Genomic DNA, 22,665 nt, shown 5'->3' on the forward strand with positions numbered 1-22,665 from the left:
GGAATATACTTTGACTGTCAGGTGGAATCAAATATTCTCCAGAGTTTTTTTCCAACTTAGCGTGAAGTTTCAGAATTATTCTTGGAGTCATATTTTGACACTTTGTTTTAATGGGCTAGATGATAAAATTTTTTCTTGTGTGAGTTATTAAAAATCTTATTGGACTATACTTGAGAGTTGAGGGCAGCTTTTCTTTTTTTGACATTTTTGGCTACATGTTGGCCTCAATGCTGTATTCCATGAAAGAAGGAAGAAAAGAGGTAGGGAAGAACAAAGAGAGGGAATACCAAGATAAGAGAAGGAAAGAAGGAAACTTTAGAACACCTTTTTAAACTCACAGTGCAAGAGGGGAGAAATCGTCAGTAACATTAGATATTGACATGATTTCAGTGTGCTTTCTAATAATCCAATTTATAAGACCTTAAAAATCAGCATTTTATTTTGTGAAACAAATATGAATTATTAAAATGTGTCATAGCATGATATATAAATAAAAATATTAAATCTTTTATTATATTTTAATTTATTGCAAAAGTGATATGACCATTGTTTCTTAAGAATTTAAAAGGATTTAACAATAAACTTTAACATTGTTTACAGGTGATATCAGGTGAAGCTTTTTCTTGATAAATGTAATTATGATTTGAAATCTGGTAATTAGGTTAAATATATTAATGTGAACAAACCAATGACTGTTGCTTCAAAATGAATTTCAAAATTCCCTTCCCTGGCTTGTGGGGTCCTACATAGCTGGCCCTCATTTTCCCCCAGTCTTACTCTTGCCCCTCTTCCTTGTTACGTTTCTGCCCTACTGACCTCCATTTTTTTTCCTGACTCTTCTAAGCCCTGTCCTTCTTCAGGATTGTAGTTCTAACAATATTTTTGTCTGGTTCTTGAATTGAGGTTACGTTGCCCTCATAAAAATGGTTGTGAAGTTTTCTCTGTTTTATTATTTGGGAGGTTTTGTGTAACACTACTCTTCTTTCTGTTTTTATGCTTGGAATAATTCACCAATTAAGTTGTCTACCTAGGATTTTCTTTGTAGGAAAAATTTAACAGATTCAATTTCTTTAATATTCACTATTCAAATTTTCTATTTCTTTTGTTGTCAATTTTGGAAAGTTGTGTGTTTTTAGAAATTTGTTTATTTTATTTGAATCCTCAGACTTTTATCTTTTTTCATGTCTTTAGAATGTGTAGTAAAGTATCATTTTCATTCATATTATTGATAATTTATGTTCCCTTCTATCTTTCTCTGACTCATAGCTTGATTCCATTGTGGTCTGAAAACAGGGAGAATTTCTTTATAATGAGCATGTGGTGATTAATATTATGTGTCAGTTGGACTGGGCCATGGTGTACCCAGATATTTGGTCAAACATTCTGGGTATTTCTGTGAGGGAGCTTTTGAATGACATCAACATTTTAATTAGTAGACAGAGTAAAGCAGGTTACTCTCCATAAGGTGGTGGGTGGCATCCAATCAGCTGAAGCCCTGAATAGAACAAAAGACTAACCCTCTCTTGAGTAAGAGAGGTTCTCCAGCCTGACAGCCTTTGAACTGAAACATCAGCTCTTCCTGGTTTGACTGTAGTTTCTAGCCTTTGTACTTGAACTGGGACCTCGGCTTTACAGATTTTGGACTTGCCAACTTCCATAATTGTGTGAGCCAATTCCTAATAATAAATCCCTCTTTATATATATGTACTATTGGTTCTGTTTCTCTGGAGAGCTCTGACTACTACAGAGGATAAGAACAATTTTGTACAATGTTTACATAAAAAAATGTTAAGTCTGTCATTGTTCGATGCAGTGTTCTATATGTGTCAATTAGGTCAGATTTAATTATGTTGCTTATATCTTCTATGTTCTTACTTTTTAATTTGATTTTTATATCAGTTATTGCAAAAGGTATGTTAAAGTCTCCACAATGATTGTGAATTAGTCTACTTATCTTTTCTGTTTGCTAGCTACATTATATATATATATAAAATGTATGTGTATATGTGTGTGTATATATATATATCTCCATGCTATTGGATACATACAGTTTCAGAGTTTTGATATGTTCTGTCTGTATTGACCCATTTATTTGTGAAGTTTCACTCCTTATCTTTAGTAATGCTTCTTCCCTTGAAGACTATTTTGTCTTAATATTAGTATAACTATATCAGTTTTTGTCTAGTGTTTGTATGAAATTACCCTTTTCTACATTTTCACTTATACCTTTTATGTGCTTTTATATTTAACATGTATTTTCTGTAAGTATCATGTAGGTATTTTTAACCCAATCTGATAATCTTAGTATTTTACTTATAATATTTAGTTCATTTATATTTAATATTAGTACTGATAACTTTGAACCTGTATCTGCTATTTTACAATTTGTATTGTATTTGATTAATCTATTTTGTTTCTTTTACTCTCTTGTAACTTTTTTCTCTTTCATTTTTTTTATTCTACACTTGTTAGTTATACTTTGTTTTACTATTCTTTTTTATGTTTTATGCTCAGGATTATAGCATATATTCTTGATATAATTGCCTAAGAAAAATTATTACTGTTACCATTTCCACATTAATGCTGGAATCTTTTAAAACTTCATATACCACTGCCTACTTTTTAAGTATTCATTGTTAATTTTAATTCTACATGTATTTTAAACTTCCCAATACATTACTAGTATCATCTTGTATAATTAACATTTATTTATATTTATCCACTCAATTCTTTTCCATGTTTTCCTGTTTCGTTTTCCTTCTGCCAAAAGAACTTTCTTTAATATTTTTAAAGCAGGCTTACTGGGAATTAATTCTCTCAGTTTTTATTGAAAACCTCTTAGTCACCTTTATTTTTGAAGGATATAAGTATTGGATATGGCATTCTAGGTTTTCGAGTTTTTTTCTTACAACATTTCAGAGATGTCATTTCTTTGTCTTCTGGCTTTCTTTTCTTAATAAATCAGCTGAAAGTCTAATTGTCCCTTCTTTAAAGTGTCATTTTCCTCTTACTGCTTTTAAAATTCTCTTATATGTAGGTTTTAATAGAATTACTATGATTTGCTAGATAGCATTTGTTTGCATTTGTAATGATTTGGGTTCTCTCTGCTTTTTTTTTTATTTCAGCATATTATGGGGGTACAAAAGTTTAGGTTATGTATATTGCCCTTGCCGCTGCCCCCCCCCCCCGCCCAGAGTCAGAGCTTCAAGCGTGTCCATTCCCCAGACAGTGCGCATTGCATTCATTATGTAGGTATATACTCATCCCCTCCCCCCCCCCCACACTGCCCAATACCCGATTAGTGTTATTCCCAAATGTGCTCTTAGGTGATGATCAGTGAAACCAATTTGATGGTGAGTACATGCTTCCCTGCTTCTTAAGTCTGTGATTTGATAACTTTTCATCATTTTATTTTAGAGTCATTATCTCTTACAAACATTAGTTACAATCAAGTTTCATTTCTTTCCTTCCAGGACTTCAGTTCCCTGAGTCTTTTCCTTCTGGGACTCCAGTTACATGTGTATTAGAACTTTTAACTATCTTTTGACACTATTGGTGTTTCACACATTCTTAAGCCCTTTTCTGGTTTATTTTCTCAGTACTTTAGCTTGAATATTTTCTATTGACTCATTTTACAGTTCACCAAACTGGTCTTATTCTGTGTCTAATTTCCTGGTAAATTGGTAAATTGAACCATTGAATTTCCATCCCCACTCCCCGATATTATATTTTTCAGTTCTAGAATGTCACTTTGATTATTTTTTAGTCTCAAATTCTCTGCTGATATTTTTTATAATTTTACCAGATTTGTCCACATTGTAACTGTTTTTTTCTTGAGCATATTAATCAAAGCTATTTTAAGTTCTGCTAACTCCAACATCTATATCACCTGACTGAATGTCATATATTGGATATAAAAAGGAAACTGTAGAGTCATATTTTTCATCAGAGGATATATTAATCCCACCAAAAAGGGTTTGCCCTTTCCATTGCTATAAAACTAGAATGTAGAATTTATCACTTTCATCCAATCAAAGACTACACACACTCAGGCTGGGATCCAATTTTGGTAAGAATTGGTATACCTATGATTTGTATCTGCTCCTATGGTATGGGTTTCAATAGGTTTTTAATTGCAAATTTAGTAGATCGCTTTCTCTTCAGTATAAGGATATTGAAATTTCTACTCTGCTTTTTAAAGTTATTTTCCTTAGTTCCCTATGCTTTTGTTCTACACATCTTCAGAACATAACAAATTCTTTGGAAATTGGCTGTATTTGAGGTCTCTTGAGTCTCCATTTTTGTCACTCTAACCACATAACTGCATACTGTGATTGTTTATCTGTGCCCCAGCAGCAGCTGCTTGTCTTAACCAAGCTCATGTTTTCAGCCTTTAAGTCATACCAAGAATCAGCAAATGTCCCCAGAGAAAAACACAGATCCTCACTCTACGTCTGAATTTACCTCTGTTTTCTCTGGAATGTCAGTCTCTCTAAGCCTTTTTGCTTCAGCAGCTCACTAAAACCCTAAAAAGACCTTTTCATAGTTTATCTGGCTTTTTTAGTTGCCATGAATACTTCATCCTGCCCTAAAGCAGAAGTCTTGATATCCATATTACCTTTATTTAGAGAACTTCTAAAAGTATATAATTAAACTTTACATCTTTCCTATGCTACAGATATGTTTTTCTTTTTTTTTAATAGAGAGATTTTATTGCATTCTTAAAATAGCACAAATATGTTTTAGGAATCATTTAGCATCTTGTTTTTGTAGCTGAACAACTCTTAGATCTTATTCATCAGCCTGTTGAACTACTTCTTTTTTAGAGACATTAACACATCTAAAACTTTGTGATATCCTTGTTTTTAACTGTTATGGCTTGCTGAATCAAAGCAGCTGAATTTGATATTTAATACAAGTTCAATGTCATTTTCTTCAAGAATTAACTCATGTTTCTGGGCTTGAGATACTGAACAAGTAATGTCTGGCCTTATCTGAACCCTGCATTTTTCACCCAAGACATTTCGGAATTCAACAAGAGACTATTCTCCTGAATAACAATGTTGATGGAGAAGTAAGCACACCCAGACCTCATTTTGTAATGGAAACCCAGTGTCACACCCTTGATCATGTTCCATATATGACTACAAATACTGCAAATGGTAGCCAGCTCCTTTCTATTCCCCCACCATTTGCCAACCTGGTGACTCTTCCTTTTCTTTCCAAGATGACTGAGTTCTACATTGATGTGATTGAAGTCCCTCCACAGGGCTCCCCTGGGGCCCTTCACAATAACTGTGCATCCTTCAGAGTGATGTTCCCATTTTCTGGAACATCAATAATCTGATTGCTGAGAATGGTCTTCATTCTTACAGTAGATGCAACAAAGAGAGCTACAAATTTGTTTTCCTAACTGACTGTAGAACATTTCTATTTTAATGTGTTCAAAATAGAACTCATCCCTTTATTCTCCCATATCTACAATGGCTCCATCAAACTCCCATCCGTCCACCATGCTGGGGATGAGGGATGGTTGTGATATTAAACAGGGGACTCCTGGAAGTCCTCACTGAGAAGATAACCATGGAACAAAGATCTGACAGAGAGAAGGAACAAGCCTTCTCTTGAAATGTCTGTGGGAAAAGAAGCAGGCATAGCAAGTTCAATGGCACTGATGTAGCAGTGTGTCTGACATTTTTGTATAATGACAAAGAGATAAATATAGCTGGGGCTGAGTGAGCAAGGGGAGAGTAATGGGGTGTAAATTCAGACCAGGACTAATCTATGCATTGCCTCTGACTCTTTTTTCTCTTTCAGCATTTCACATCTAATAAATATTATGTCCTACAGGTTTTAGCAATGAAATGTTCCTCCCATACAACCCTCATTTCTAATCATGTTAAAACCACCCTCATTTATCATGTATTGCTTATAAATAATCGCAAATTTGAAATTTATTCTCCCAGTCTTGGAACTCTCCACTCCAAATAAGTTCCAAATAAAATATTCTCCTCTGCCACCATTGCTATCTCAGTCACAGGATAAGACTTTAAAGATTCCTAACTCTGGATTTTTCCATTATTATGCATGAACATGCCAATTGAAGAGGAGAAAATGGCCCAGTTTTCTATGACCAGTATTTAGAATGTTTGAATATGAATAACTACTCTATTTCAATTCATACCACAATATTAGAAAAATCTGAGAATTTTGGAATTAGTTGTAGATCTATTCAAAATTCAAATGGATTTTTGAGTATAAGACGGTGCTAGCAAGTGAATAAAATATTCAACTTCTTATTGTTGGGAAAAATCTAAAATAAAGTAATCAATTGGCCTCATGATTTCTTGGCAAGAATTTCACCAAAACAGCAGTGCTCTGCTCCTTCAGACAACTGCTACCTAGAGAGCACTTTGAATGTCCTATTGCTGTCCACTCTTTTCCCACATACATCATGCTGACGCAAACTGCTTTCATAAAACAGCTAAACATGATTATTGCTTTCCTAGAGAAGAAACAATTTTTAAGACATACAAAAATATAAGTACATATTGCCCATATAGCCATAGACTTCCTGATTCTTTTACCAACACAATAAAAACTAGTTCTTTATGCTCCTTTGGGAAACCATCTGTTGTTTTCTACTAAATGAAATAACATCAATTTGCCTTTCCAGCCATTGCCCCGGATCATCTGCCTCTAAAGTGGCACATTTGAGAATCTTATCATTCCCTCTGCTCACAAAGAAATAAAGTTCCAAATGCTTAATAAATAATGCAAAATTGTTTGGAACAAAAAAATCACAGAAACCAAAAAATATGTATGAAAATAACATTACTACAAATCTCATTTCTGGGAGAAATTTTAGAAAATTTTAATTTTTGAGAGGCAAAACATTGTTTCTTACGGTTAACACTGAAGTTTTTTCTTTGGAGCAAGAAAGTGGAAACTACTGTAGCAAAGGAGGGAAAAGAAAAAGATTAAAAAGGATGGTGGTTAGGCCGGGCGCGGTGGCTCACGCCTGTAATCCTAGCACTTTGGGAGGCTGAGGCGGGTGGATCGTTTGAGCTCAGGAGTTCGAGACCAGCCTGAGCAAGAGCAAGACCCCGTCTCTACTAAAAAAAATAGAAAGAAATTATCTGGCCAACTAAAAATATATAGAGAGAAAATTAGCCGGGCATGGTGGTACATGCCTGTAGGCTCAGCTACTCGGGAGGCTGAGGCAGAAGGATTGCTTGAGCCCAGGAGTTTGAGGTTGCTGTGAGCTAGGCTGATGCCATGGCACTTTAGCCTGGGCAACAGAGTGAGACTCTGTCTCAAAAAAAAAAAAAAAAAGGATGGTGGGTACATTTGCATACCACTTACCCTACATGTTACATTCTAAAATATTTGAAATATATTTTTAAAAATGAAACATATTATGACACAGGTTAAACAAGGGAAATGGGATATTTACTAGATTAAGTATGATAAATTTCCTCCCATGTTTAGAATAATCTATGGTTGATACAAAGTAAACAAATCTATGAAATTATAAAAACACTTTTTCAACATCTGTTTTCCCTTGATTTAGTAAAATTAACACCTAGGTTTGTGTATGCATAGACAATATGTCAAAAAACTGTCACAGCTGTTATTATAGATGTTACAGGTGTATAAAATGTAAAATATAGCATTCTAATATGTTACATTTTAAAAGTTGCATGAGAGCCATGCAAATGACTTGTTAATTCATTAACTTGTTTAAAATCTCAAAAAACTTTTTTTTAATTTAAAGAAAGGGAAAATTTAATTATTTAGGTGAACTTTAACTTTTATGATTTCAAAGTCTGCCCAAATCTTAAACAAATGCTTTTAAAAGCACTTTATACATTTAGTCTTGGCTTATGAAAAGGATATATAACAATAGTCTGTAAAAATGTCTCAGTTAAAGGTTTGCTCCTATTCTGAAATACACCATAGTTGTTTTACTTTATGGCCACATGTAAAACTCAAGACCATCAATGAGGACGGAGCTGCTCTATGTATATGGAGAGACAATACAATACACCAAAGTCTGGGTTAAAGCCTGGACAAAATAGGCAGAGAGAGAGCAAAGCAGATTCACAGGCATTTATATACTCCATAGAGTGGCTGATGTGGGGCAGTTTTATGAACAAGCAGAATCATCAGAAGAATTTTCAAGAAGAGTTGGGACGTCATTGGGCAGAAAAAAAGTTGAAAAAATGGTTCCAAGCAAGAATGAAAAAGTGATGATGTCATGTAGAGAAAATGGAAAGCATTTGTGAAAAGATGGTAAGATCTTGGAAGATAATGTTTTCTCTCTTTTTTCCATGTTTATTTAATGTTGAATTGAAAGAACACGTCAAAGTAAGTTTCTCTGAAACAACTCCATTTACAAATAAGTACAAATAAACCTTCCTAAAGCTTTCAGCACTTAAACTTTCCTGAACCTAAATCTCTCATACCATAATTAACAAGTCTGAAATTCAAAAAGCTCTGAAAGCTGAATTTTCATTGGTCATTCATTTGGCTACAAAACCTGACCTGGCCTGAACTAACACAAAGCTACTTAAGAGTCTTTCTTTACACCACTCTGTGAGACTATTCATATATTTGGCTGCAGAAATATTAATGTGTTAGACTGGAGTCCCCTGCAGATCCTGCTGGAGGGAGTTGGAAGATGGAGTTGGAGGATGAAGTTGATTTATGTATTATAGTAAATGTACAGATATAAACTTTTGAAAATTTGAAGTTTTTTGAAGTTTGAAACACATTTGGTTCTATGGGCTTCAGATAAAGATTGTGGACCTGGTAGAAGCAGCCTTTATCTTTTCTTTCTCTAGTTAAAACTTTTAAACTCACTGAGTCCAAATTTGGATACAAAAGTTAACTGGACATCTGACCAATTCCTATTATATGGTTTATTCTCATTTCCTCCATTTCAACATTTGTAACTGTTTTTTAAAGGATTGTTGTGGGCTACATTTAGAGTAAACAGACATAGTTCTTCCTCAGTATCAACTCATAAATGATCAGTATCTGGTTGGTGCTTTGCATGGAGTATGCTGTCAAGACTTGGTGAATTAATCAAAACATGACTGATTATTAAAGCCCTATCTTGGTCATGCATTGCTGATTTATGCTTATTTTTAAAATGTTAGTTTTTATGTATACTTACCATGATTCCTTTCTTTCCTCCTTCTATTTGTTCAATTCCTCTTTTATTCCAAAGTATGTCACTCTAAACTTGTCCTTGCTAAACTTTATTTTTGATGACTCCTCTTTTTTAAAGTTGTTTTGAATTCTAAGCATAAGTCCCAGGATAGTAACAATTGCTCTTAGCTTAGGGTCATCTGCAAATCTAATGTGTGCTTTTATACACTTGTTTATTTCCTAAAGGAATTACCAAAAAGGGCATAAACTGATACAGAATAGCAAAATTTGAAATATTCAAAAATATTTATTTTATACCTGATTTTGCCACCTTCATTCTGCAGAGAATACGCTATAAAGATAGATTCTCAAAATTGATAATATTTTCCATTTTTAGCAATGACATCAGCATTTCAATTATGTTCCATTACAACTGAATAATGAACATAGTCCCTTTCCTGAAGAAGCTCATAGTCTGTTGAGGAAGCAAACACATGGACAATAATTTCAATACAGGCTTTTGAGTAAAATGACATGAGATGTTGAAGGCACAGTGTTTTGGGAAAGCTTAAAAAAAGGATACTGAAACAGAACATGATTGAACTGACCATGGTGAGGGAGAAGGAAAGATGTTTTGGGGATATGAAATAATGATAAAGGTACTAGTGACAAAAGAAAGTAAAGAGTACACAAACACAAATGTGAGGGGAAACTTTCAACCAACCAGTACAACAGGGTCAAACACAGGTTATGGGCTAAATCAAAAAGGAACGTTTGGATCATGGTGGGACTTTGGGCTTCATCTGAAGGCAGTGAGGCACATTGATATGGAACCTTTGCATTCTAGAAGGGTATTTCTGGCTGTATTACTGAGGATAGAGGGAAGGCTCAAGGACTGAATTTGGGGTAGGGTAGTTCCTGTAGTCAGTGAGAAACACAGATGGCTGAATTTAAGTGATTTCTGAGAACAAAGCAGAGAAGAACAATGAAGAAGTTAGAAATTCACCTAGGCGTAGTTTAAAAATCAATCATGGTGTGAATATCTATACCACAGAAATTACAAGCACAAAAATTGGCTTTTTTCCCCCAGAGATCCCTTTGTTAAATATTTACCAGTATACTACTGAAAATATGTTTGAAATAGAAATTATATTCTATATTTCTTCAGTTTGTGAAATCAGTCATATATTACATTAGTAGCATTGAGACCAAGCCTGTTAAGTTATTTTGAATATTGGAATCTTTTACAAAAACCATCACTTCTCTCTGTTTTTCAAGGAGGGAGAGAGGAAAAATTTGGGTTTGGGGTTATCACATGACTGAAAAAACCGTTGAAAAGTCTTCGGCAGGTCTCTGGGGTTTCAGGCAGCTTCTGGGTTGCCAGGTGTGTTTATAATGGTTCAGAGAGGAGTTTATAGTTGGATTTGCATACTGAATTTTTTAATTTTATAATATGAACAAACAAAAGAAATACATATAAAGAAAAAGTTATATTTAAGACTGTTGTCTGAAATAATTGCCCTTGTAATAGAAAATGAAGGTTAATACCACAGTGCAAGTGGATTTGGGGAGAGCAGTATATATAAATTAAAATTATTGACATACAGTTTTACAGAAAGCTACTTATAAATCAATATATTTACAATGTGAGCTTGGTCCTATTGTTGTGAACAGAAATAATTGCTTTTAGTGTCTATCTCTGATCGTAAGTGTATTTATAATAGATTAGCTGATGTAATTTATTTGAATTTTATTATATAAACAGTCATAGACATGAGACCTTGATACTGAAAATAACTTTTGTAAAATGCATAAAGGCCTTTTTATTCCATTTTCCATATCAGATATGTTTAATTTCTACATACTATGGCTGCACTTCCTTTCCTTTCCCTCCCTCTTTCCTTTATTTATTCCTCTCTACCATCTTCCCTCCTTCTTTGTTTCTTTATTAGATCTTAAATTGAAATTTTGAATTGATAATTTACTAATGAAGATCCCTGCAGTTGCTCAATGCACAGTTTGCACAATGGTGTGCTTCTGAAGTAATTTCTGGAAGAAAACTTATGTGTTCATGATCTTTTGAGTCACTCAAAACTATAGATGATATTTTGGTTTAGTCTGTTAGTAAATTTAAATGAACTACAGATCAATTATACTTTACCTTCATTATAAATATATTATTAGTTACCTTCATTATAAATATATTATTAGTAACTATGTAAGTTATTATCAGGAAATAAGGTAGCAAATTTAATACTTTAAAACCATTGCATTTTTGTGTGTATGTGTGTGAGAGAGAAAGAAAGAAAAAAAGAAAGAAAGGAAGGAAGGAAGGAAGGAAGGAAGGAAGGAAGGAAGGAAGGAAGGAAGGAAGGAAGGAAGGAAGGAAGGAAGGAAGGAAGAAAGAAAGGAAGGGAGGGAGGAAAAAAGAAACAAACAGAAGAAAGAGAAAAATGATGCTAACCTCAATCAGATTGACAAAAAGAATTGATGCTGCGGTAGTCTAGCTTAGTCTTATTCATTTCATCCTTGTTATTCTAAGTCCCCTGAAGGCAGGTGGCATAAATGAGTGGTGCAGCCTTGAATTCCTCCACATACCATTGCGCAGACTGTGCACTGAGCAACTCCAGGGAGCTTCCTTCACATTTGTAATCTTTATAGATATCTATTAAGACAATTTTCTGGATATTGGTGGTAAATTACCTTAAGAAAGGGCAGCCCTTTCTAATGTGCACAAAGGTATCATTTGGACTGGAGTGAGGGCTACAGATAATGGAGAGGAGTGTATGTCTTCTATGGGGCAGCTAGCAATCAGTTGTTTTCATGCAAAAATGCCATTCTATGGTTGAAGAACATGGATTTTTCTCAAAAGAAGCTAGAAATACAGCATTTTATATAAAAACTAATTTTAAAATACTTGTTCAATTGTACACATAAACAAAGCAATCATGCCTATGGGCTGGGTGGAGTCCAGGAGCCTTTGTTCACAGACCTCTGCCCTTGATCCTCACAAAGTCCTTGGCCTGGGTAGGTGCTTTTTGCTTTAGGTATCTGTATTTTGTGAATCCCCACAATGCAATAAATTTCCCTCTTTCTTCTGAAAAATTTTTGTTTAAGCTTCCTCGTGGTGGTGTTTTCTCTGTAGGTTTAATATCTCATTCTGGTTCACTCACTTCCATTCCCCTTTCACATTCCAAAGCTATTTTGGAATGGGTTGCCACTTGATTCTAAAAATTATTCTCTCCATTTTTACCCAGCATGACATCACTTCCTGCAGTCCTCCTTAAATAACTCTTTCTCTATACTCTCTGCACTAGCTTTACAAGTTACTGTTGAACAAGTACAAGAACAATATTGCCTAAAATATTGTGCAAACTTCACTAAAATGGCTTGAACCAGGAAATAGTTGTAAATTAGATGGGAAATTTTTTAAAATGTGTTTTCCCCAAACCATCAAAGATTATATAGGCTGTGGCATTTTATCAATCATCAGCTGTATTAAGGTGATCACTGCCCTGAGAACTGAGAATAGAAGTATTAGCACCTTTTCTTAATAGGGTAAAATTCTGAAGCAAGATGCAAGAATGACCTTGTCATTCCATTCAATGTTATTAAATCCACATGATATACAGAAAACAGGCAGTTCTGTTTGTTATTTGCAATCCCTCACATGCTTCATAATTTTCTAGTCCATCTCTTTTATTGCTTGTAATACTGAGAATTAGTTTCACCTAAACTATTTGTCATAACCAGTTTATTGAAAGGTAGCACTACAATCTCAGATTACTATGCTATGTACAGAATACAAAAGTTGGCATTTAGATCCATCTTCAATTGTTTATTCCACTGGAATTCAGCTAGAGTGAAGGAGGTGTCGACCAACAAAAGACGATATTTTTAAACAAGATTTAGACCCATTGTAAAAAAAAGAAATAGTGATCTAACAGTGTTTTTTCTATAAATAATAGTATTATAAATAATTTTTTTATCTGGGAGGTTTTAAATAATTCTAAACTAAAATAATTCTAAATATTTGATCTGATAGTTTTTTTAAAAGTACCCTCACAGATTTTTTTAAACCCTTAAAAGACCAAGGATGACCATAGAAATGTATAATCTGGCAATTTGTCATTCATCTATTCCCTTTAATAAATACATGTTTGCTATTTTAGAGGCTATCCATGACTTACATTTGAAATAAACTTTGTGGGAGATCAAATGATCAACTAAAACTCAAAAGCATTTGCATAAATCATTCCTTCTTTTTTTTTTTTGAGACAAAGTCTCGTTTTGTTGCCTGGGCTAGAGTGAGTGCCGTGGTGTCAGCCTAGCTCACAGCAACCTCAAACTCCTGGGCTTAAGCAATCCTCCTGCCTCAGCCTCCCGACTAGCTGGGACTACAGGCATGTGCCACCATGCCCAGCTAATTTTTTCTATGTATTTTTAGTTGGCCAGATAATTTCTTTCTATTTTTAGTAGAGACGGGGTCTCGCTCTTGCTCAGGCTGTATTCCTGACGTGATTGACTCACACTATGTGCATGTAAGACTGGAGGCCATGGCACTTGGGAGAGTAAAGGCACCCACTCCCCCACAGCTCCACCTTTCCTAATTGTTCCCACCTCCACCCCAACCCAGCTTCAGCTCCTGCTCTATAGGGCAGAATCTCCCCATGTGGGGGGAGCCTGAAAGATTAGCAACAATGTGTTCTACCAAGAGGCTGGACTTCAGTTCGCTTGCACTGTGGAGTAATTTATTCAACAATTGTTGAAAACAATGGAACAGTCAGCTACCGATTAGTGGAGGTTAAGAGTGGCATGTGATGCCGATAGAGATAAACCAGCCAGAAATCTAATCAGGAGATCAGGAAAAGAGACAGTCAAGAGAACAGGCTGAAATCATTGTCATCTCTGGTGCTCAGGAAGATGTCATGCCTAAGGTTGTGCCCTCTGAAGAGTGATGTCAGAGACTATATACTGTGAGGGAAATACTCTTCACTACATTAGTATAGGCAAGTCACTAAACACACAAGCAAATAATAACAAGCATAAGGGATAAAAATCAGTATCCAAAATTGTTATAGTGTGCTATAAAAATGTCCAGCTTTTAGCAAAAGATCAAGACCTAAAAAAACACAACGGTGCAACTCATATTCAGGAAAAAAGGAAAACTACCTATGAGGAAGCCTAAATGTTGGACTTCCCACAAAAAGATTTTAAAGCAACTAACTATATAAACATATAAAAAAGTAAAGAAAACTATGTTCAAAGAATTAAAGGAATATGTAATCACAATGTCACATCAAATAGTAGAAATTATAAAAAAAAAAAAGAACCAAATGGAAATTTTAGGGTTGAAAAGTATAACTGAAATAAACTAGAGGGCTCAATAATAGATTTGAGCTTGCAGAAGAAAGACCCCACAAGCTTGAAGATAGAGTGATAGAAATTATGCAATCTGAAGGATAGAGAGAAAAAATAATGGAGAAAAATAAAAATAAAATGAGCCTCAGAGAAATGTGGGATGCCATTAAGTACATCAACATATGTATAATGGGAGCACCAGAAAGAGGGGAGCATGAGAAAGAGACAGAAAAAAATATTTGAAAAAATAATGTCTGAAAACTTCCCAATTTGAGTTAAAACATCAGTTTACACATCTAAGAGAATCAACAAGCTCCAAGTAGGATAAAAACAGAGAGATCCATACTCATATTTTGACCCATGGTCAAAATGTAGAAAGACAAAGAAAAAAATCTGGAAAACTGCTAGAGAAGAATGGCTTCATACATACCAGGGAATATAAATAAGATTAAAAGCTGACTTCCCACCAGAAACAGCGTGCTGAAAGAAAAAAAAAAATGCCTACTAAGAATTATATCCAGGTAAACTATCTTTAAAAAACAAGGGCAAAGTAGAGACATTCCTAGATCATCAAAAGCTGAGAGAATTTGTTGATAGCAGAACTGCCTTATAAAAAATACTAAAGGAAATTTTCCAGGGTGAAAGCAAATGACTCCAGACAGTGATTCAATCTACAGAAGAAAACAGAGTGTCAGTAAAGGTAACTATGAAGGTAATTATAAAAGACAGTATAATTGAATACTTATTTCTTCTCTGAAACACTTTTAAAGGCAATCACATTAAACAATATGCATATAATTCCATTATTTGGCCCACAACATACAGAAATGTGGTATATTTGACAATAACAGCACAAAGGAGGTGGGTGGGAACAAAGATGTATTCAGGTAAAGAATAATGTCAGATGTTGACTCAAGTTTATAGGAACAAATTAAAAGAACCAGAAATAGTATATAAGAAGGTTCTTATGAAAATTGTGTAAATGTATACTTGCTCACCATTCTTCTTTCATCTTCTTGAAAAGACATAAAATTATTAATGCAATAATTAATGTATTAATATTTAATTAACTAAATAATTAAATAATAAAATTAATCAATGTTAATGCAGTAATTATTGAATTAACACACTGACAATATATTTTTGAATTTGTTATAAATGTAGATATAATTGACATGTTTAACAATAACACTATATAAAAATGGGAGATAGAGCCATATAGGAGTAACATTCATAGTATCTCAATAGAATTTAGTATAAACCTGAGGTAGATTTTCATAAATTTAGATGACTATTTTAAGTCACAAAGCAACCATTAAGAATATAATTTTAAAAATATAATTTAAAAAATCATGAAAGGAATTAATACATTATACTAGAAAATATTTTCTAAATGCAAAAGAAGAAAAAGAAGGAACAGAGGAATAAATAAGAGACAAATAGAAAACAAAAAATAATGTGACAAACTTAAATCTGACCATATCAATAATAACATGAAATGTAAATGTATTAATTCAATCAAAAGGCAGATGTTATTAGTTCTGATCAAAAAAATGTAGATGCAACTATATGATGTCTATAGAAGACACACTTTAGATTCAAAGATACAAATAGACCACAAATAAAAGAATGGAAAAAGACATACCATGCAAAATGCAACCATAAGAAAGCTAGAGATCAATATAATAGAAAATAGAGTGATACAAAAATCAATAATCCCCAAAGTTGGTTCTTTGAAAAGATCTACAAAACTGATGAATAGAGAAGACTCAAAATTACTAAAATCGAGAATGAGAGAGGTAACATCATTACATAACTTACAGAAATAAAAAGGATTGTGTGGGAGTACTATGAACAACAGTATAACCACAGATTAAGTTACTTCATAAGATGAATAAATTCCTAGAAATATACAAACTATAAAACAGACTCAAGAATAAATATATAATCCGAATAGACAAATAACAAGTAATGAGATTGGATAAGCAATTTTAAAAACTTTCCACAGAGAAAATTCTAGGTAGATGACTTTACTGGTGAATTCTATCATATGTTTACAGAAGAATTAATATTAATCTTTTACAAACTCTTCCAAGCAATAGAAGAAGAGAGAATACTCCCCAACTTATTCTCTAAGGTTGCTATTAGTACCCTGACATCAAACCAGACAAAAAACAGCACAAGAAAACTATAAAAATATCTCTCATATAGATCAGAGATATACCAGCAAACCAAATCCAGAAAAATACAAAACGGATTATACACCAGAGCCAAGTAGTATTTAACCCATACAGGGCTGAATTAACATTCAAAAATCAATTAGTGCTATATAGCCTATTAATAGACTAAGGAACAAAACGGCATGAGTATATCAATAGATTCAGAAAAAAGCATTTACAAAATACCATACCCATTCGTAACAAAAACACTCAATGAAGTAAGAAGAGAGGGGAACTTCATCAACCCGATAAAAGACATCTGTAAGAGAACAGCTAATCTCACACTTAATGAAGAAAGACTGAAGGCAACAGTCAGGAACAAGATAAAATATCAGGAACTAGACAAAAATGTGCCCTCTTATCACTTCTATTCAAGGTTGTACTGGAGGCTTTAACCAGGGCAATTAGGCAAGAAAAAGAAACAAAAGGTATTCAGACTGGAAATGAAGAAGTAAAACTATTTCTATTCACAGATGACATGATCTCGTATATAGAAAATTCTAAAGAATTTACAAAAAAATTATCTTAATGATTTCAGCAATGTTGCAGGATGTAAGATCAATATACAAAAATGAATCATATTTCTAATACTGACAATCTGAAAATGAATTTAAGAAAATAATTCCATTTATAATGGCATAAAATAATAAAGTACCTAGGAATAAACTTAAGGAAATAAGTTCAAAAATTATATACTAAAAATTACAAAACATTGTTGAATAAAATTAAAGAAGACCTAAATAAATGGAAAGGCATCTCACGGTTATGAACTGGAAAACTTAATATTGTTAATATGGCAGTATTTCCCAAATATTGATCTACAGATTTAATGCAACCCCTAATCAAAGTCACAGTTGGCTTTTTTTGGTGTGTGTGAAATTGATAATCTGATCCAAATTTATATTGAAATGCAAGGGATCCAGAACAGCCAAAACAATCCTGAAAGAACATAAAATTGGAGGATGGAGTTCTGAATTTCAAACTTTGCTACAAAACTACAGTAAGTAATCAAGAGTGTGGTTTTGGCATAAGGATAGACAAGTAGATCAATGGAATAGAACTAAAAGTCCAGATGTAAGCCCTCACAATTACTGTTAATTGATTTTCAACAAGGGTGCCAAGACCATTCAATGGGAAAAACATTCTTTTCTACAAATGGCAGTGGAACAACTGGCTATCCGTATGCAAAAGAATAAGGTTGGACCCCTTCCCTTCACTAACCAAAGATAAACTCAAAATGGATCATAGACCTAAAGATAAGAAGTAATACAGATGCTTACTGACATACAATGGGATTATGTCTCAATAAATCTACCATAAATTGAAAATATCATATGTTGAAAGTGCATTTAATATGCCAACCTACTGAACATCATAGCTTAGACAGACTAGCTTACCTTAAATATAAGGTGTATATATATATATATATAAGGTGTATGTATATATATATAAATACACCTTATATATAAATATAAGGTGTATGTATATATATACCTTATATTATATATGAATACTATACTGAAAGTAAAAAACATAGTGATGTGTGGGTACTCAAAGTACGGTTCTTACTGAATGCATATCGTTTTCACACCATTGTAAATTCAAAAAATTGTAAGTCAAACCATTATAGGTTAGGGACCATCTGCACTATAAAACTCTTAGAAGAAAACAGAAGAGTACCTCTTCATTATCTGGGGTTAACGATGGTTTCTTAGGTATGACACCAAAAGTAAAGCAACAAATAAAAAAAAAACATAAATTGGACTTCATCAAAATTAAAAAGTTTTGTGCTGCACATTATACCATCAGGAAAGTGAAAGAACATACCACAAAATGGGATAAAATATTTGCAAATTATGTATCTATCTGATAAGGAACTTTTATCCAGAATATATTTTATAAACTCTTACAACTCAATAATAGAAAAATAAATAGCACAGTTAAAAACTGGACTAAGTATCTACATAGATATTTCTCCAGAGAAGATATAAAAATGCCCAATAAGTCCATGAAATATGCTCAACATCATTAGTTATTAGGAAAATGCAAATTTAAACTTTAATGAGATACCACTTCACATTCTGTAGGATGTCTGTAACAAAAAAGACCAACAATAATTAGTGTTGAAGAGGATGTAGAAAAATTTCAACCCTCATTCATCAGTGGGAGTGAAAATGGTGTAGCCACTTTTGAAAATAGTTTCTCAGTTCCTCGAAATGTTGACTATAGAGTTACATGTGAACCAGCAATTCCACTCCTAAATATATACCCAAGAGAAATATGAAGATCTATATTCACAAAATCCTGTACAGGAATTTTCATAGATTTTTTTTTCATAATAGCCAAAAATGAAAAGAATCCAAATGTCCAGCAAGTGATGAATAGAGAAATAAATGTGGTATATATCCATAAAATATAAGATTATTCTATCAATACAATAAAAAAATGAAGTACTGATATAATCTACACCATGGATGAATCATGAAAACATTATGCTAAGTGAAAAAAGCCAGTTACAAAAGACCACGTATTGTATGATTTCATTTTATATGAAATATCTAGAAGAGGCAACTATTAATATATAGAGACAGAAAAGTGGATCAGTAGTTGTCTAGGGCTGGGGGTGGGCTGGAGAGTAATGATAAGTGACTACTAATGGGTACAGATTTTTCTTTTGAGCTGATAAAATGTTCTAAAATTAGAATGTAGTGATGGTTGCACTTCTCTGTGAATATACATAAATCATTGAGTTGTACACTTTAAATGGATGAATGTTGTGTTTTGCAAATTATATATTCATAAACTGTTAATGAATTTTATATGATATATCCATATGCAATTAGGTTTATTTTTGAATTTTCCATTCTTTTTTACTGGTCTATTTAATCACAAATACCACCCTGTTTTAAGTGCAGAAACTTTAAGTCTTTGATCTGGTATGGTTAGTTGGTCCTCACTGCATTTATTATTTAGGAATTATCTGGCTATTCTTGCTTGTTTACTTTTTCATTCAAATTTTATAATTAATTTATCTTACTCCAGGAAATAAAAACTCCACACATGTTGTTTTTGGCTTGTTTTCAGGAGGTAAAAAAAGCAGATTTATAAATCTTTTGCTAATTTTAGGCAGTTGGTACGTACTAAGTGATGTGTTGCAGCACAGTAGAAAGAGGGTGAATTTTGTAGATTATGTGGTTTCAGGTTTCAGTTTGCCTTCTCATTAGACATGGGAAACTTGAGCAACTTGATTAATTTCTCCATACTTGAGTTTTCTCATTGAGAAGGTGGAGATAATCATACTGAAGACACAAGTTGTTTTGGGAATTAAACCTCCACACATGTGTGGGTTTTTTTCTGTTCTTTTTCTTTTTACTCTGATACATTTCCAGTGCTAGAATAGTGCCTGGTCCATAGTAGAAGCTGAATCAATATTTGCTGAATAAATGAGTAAAACCTCTATCAAAGTTCTTAGTACATATTGGGCAAACAAATGTTAGTTCCCTTTTTTCCTTTATTTTAGAAACGATGCCAACATCAAATTTATAAACTTAAACTACTTCTTTTGGCTTTTCATATTATTGAAATATTTTGGATAAAAGTCAAGAGTGAATATTTTTCTCTATGATATTTACTGTGAAATTTTGATGGTTGAACATGATTTTCTAAAGTTTATCTTTTCATTTCACATTTCCTTTAGTTTTATATAAGTAATAGCACTAAGTGATTGCATACTGGAAGCAGCCCATATACATAGTAAATTAAGAAGAGACTTACAGGAATAATGAAAAGAAAGGGCAGTAAGTTATATCCATATCATCCACATGCATGAGTAGGATTCTCAGCAGTGGTAAAATAGCTTTAATTGCTAAATATCTTTCTCTGTCATTATATATTCTCTCTCTCTAAAGATATATAACATATATCAATATATTTAGAACATTATACATATACAAAGAAAAAATATAGAATACAGAATATTCTAAATATATATAGAATACAATATATTTGGAATAATTTAATATATATTTGGAATATTCTACCAAATATATATTGTATTCTACCACATAAGTATATAGAGAGAATATAGAATATTACACATGAGTATATATGTGTACACACACAGACACGTGTATACACATAGACAGATTGTTAAATTACAATGTATCCAGTTCACCCTCGTACAGATAGGTGTAGGGTATAAAAATGCATATTGGTTTATTGACAGAGGGTCTGGTTTCTGACAATGATTGCTGAAACATCTCCTTAATAATTTAAGAAGTTTGGAGTACTATGTGAGTATTTGTGGGAATAAGATTGTCTCCCTTTAATTAGCTGGAACTATTCTCCTGGTGGTATCATGGAGAAATACCCAAGCTAGTTGTAAAAATAGCTACTTTCCCCCCCAAAATGTGGAGGTTGTTTAGATGGCAGCCAACACTAATTGGTTTGGAGACAGCCTTCCATCCTGGCCTTGGACCTTCTGGTGTAAAATTTTTCCTCCCAGTATCTCTCTTTACATCCTCTTTGATTTTGGGGGATTATGGTTATAATGACACATACATATGATGATATGTATGTCTCTATTATGGTTATTGTGCTGTAGTAGAATGTGTAGACTTCAAAATCAAGAAAAAAATTCAAATTTTGATTTTACTATATATTAACCGAATGATGTAGGCCAGTCATTTAATTTCTCTAAACTTCACTTTTTTCATGGACAAACCAATGGGTAATTTCTTCTTCTATAAACTGATAGGTAATACCTCTATATCAATAAGGTTAATATTTTCTAAATGGCTAATAGTGCCTGACACAGGGTAAATGCTCAGTCCAGAGTTATTTTCATTACCATTATTGCATTTCCATTTGTTATAATCTGAAATTAATTGGCCCGCTTTCCTTGAAAGGCAATCTGCTGTGTATATCCTCCCTTGGGAAGTTGTTTAGTAGAGAGGAAACAAAGTATCTTCTTTTGAAGTTTTCAATGACTCCCGTATTGCTAAATGCATTGGTTAATTCTCAGTCCTCCTTTCAGCACTTGACATGGTTGATCTCTCCTTGAAACACTTTCTGCCCACACCTTCAAGGACACTGGTTTTACTATTTTTCTAGATGCTCCTTCTCCTCCTCCTTTGCTTGTTGCTTCTCTTCTCAGCATCTTGATTCCTAAATTTTGCAGTACCTCAAGGTTTTGTTCTTTGACTGCTCTTTTTTTTCCTACACTCATTCCTCTGGGATCTTTTCAAGTTTCACACTTTTATTATTAATGATGATCATTTCCCATATTATAGCTTTGCCCAGACCTCACAACTGAACCTCAGACACAAATATCCAGCTGCTGATTTATCTCAGTTTTCTCATTCATAAATAGTGTTTGGTGATACTATTGTATGTCATTATACTCATTGATGATGAAAATGAATTTGTGAATATTAAAAACCTCCAGAAATAACTTAAAAGTTAAGCCTTATTCTTGCAACAGTTTTTATTTATTATATGAAATATATTATTTAAATACTACAGTAATTATATTTTATGATCAAAAGGAGACCTAATCTATTCACTAGCATTTTCCCCATAACTTTCTATTTAGGTGTGCTATAGTCACTAAATTGTTTGGAAGCTTTTTAGCCATAATTTGCAGGTTTCTACAAAAATGTTATTTTTGGATATGGATGGTATGCAATCTATATTAGCATGTTTCTTGTCATTATATTTACTTAATTTCCTTCTGGTAATTCACTATTATGTGAACTAAAAGTTATTTTTAAAAGTTTAGAAGGTCAAATTGAATAAACACAAGATGAAAATAAAATAATTTTCAGTTGGAAGAGCTATAAAAGTGACTCAGAGGAAATGAATGACACAGGAGGCTAAAAAAATCATTAAATGTGAACAGAAAGAAAGCAGATATCAAAGGGCACTTACT

General features: G+C 33.1%; 1 pseudogene; it reads right to left on the minus strand.

Moving 5' to 3' along the window:
- Positions 1-4,791: 4,791 nt before the first annotated feature.
- LOC123641458 lies at positions 4,792-5,367 on the minus strand (annotated as a pseudogene).
- Between the last annotated feature and the right edge of the window lie 17,298 nt (positions 5,368-22,665).

This window comes from Lemur catta, chromosome 1 (assembly GCF_020740605.2).
Source record: "Lemur catta isolate mLemCat1 chromosome 1, mLemCat1.pri, whole genome shotgun sequence".
Lineage (NCBI taxonomy): Eukaryota > Metazoa > Chordata > Mammalia > Primates > Lemuridae > Lemur > Lemur catta.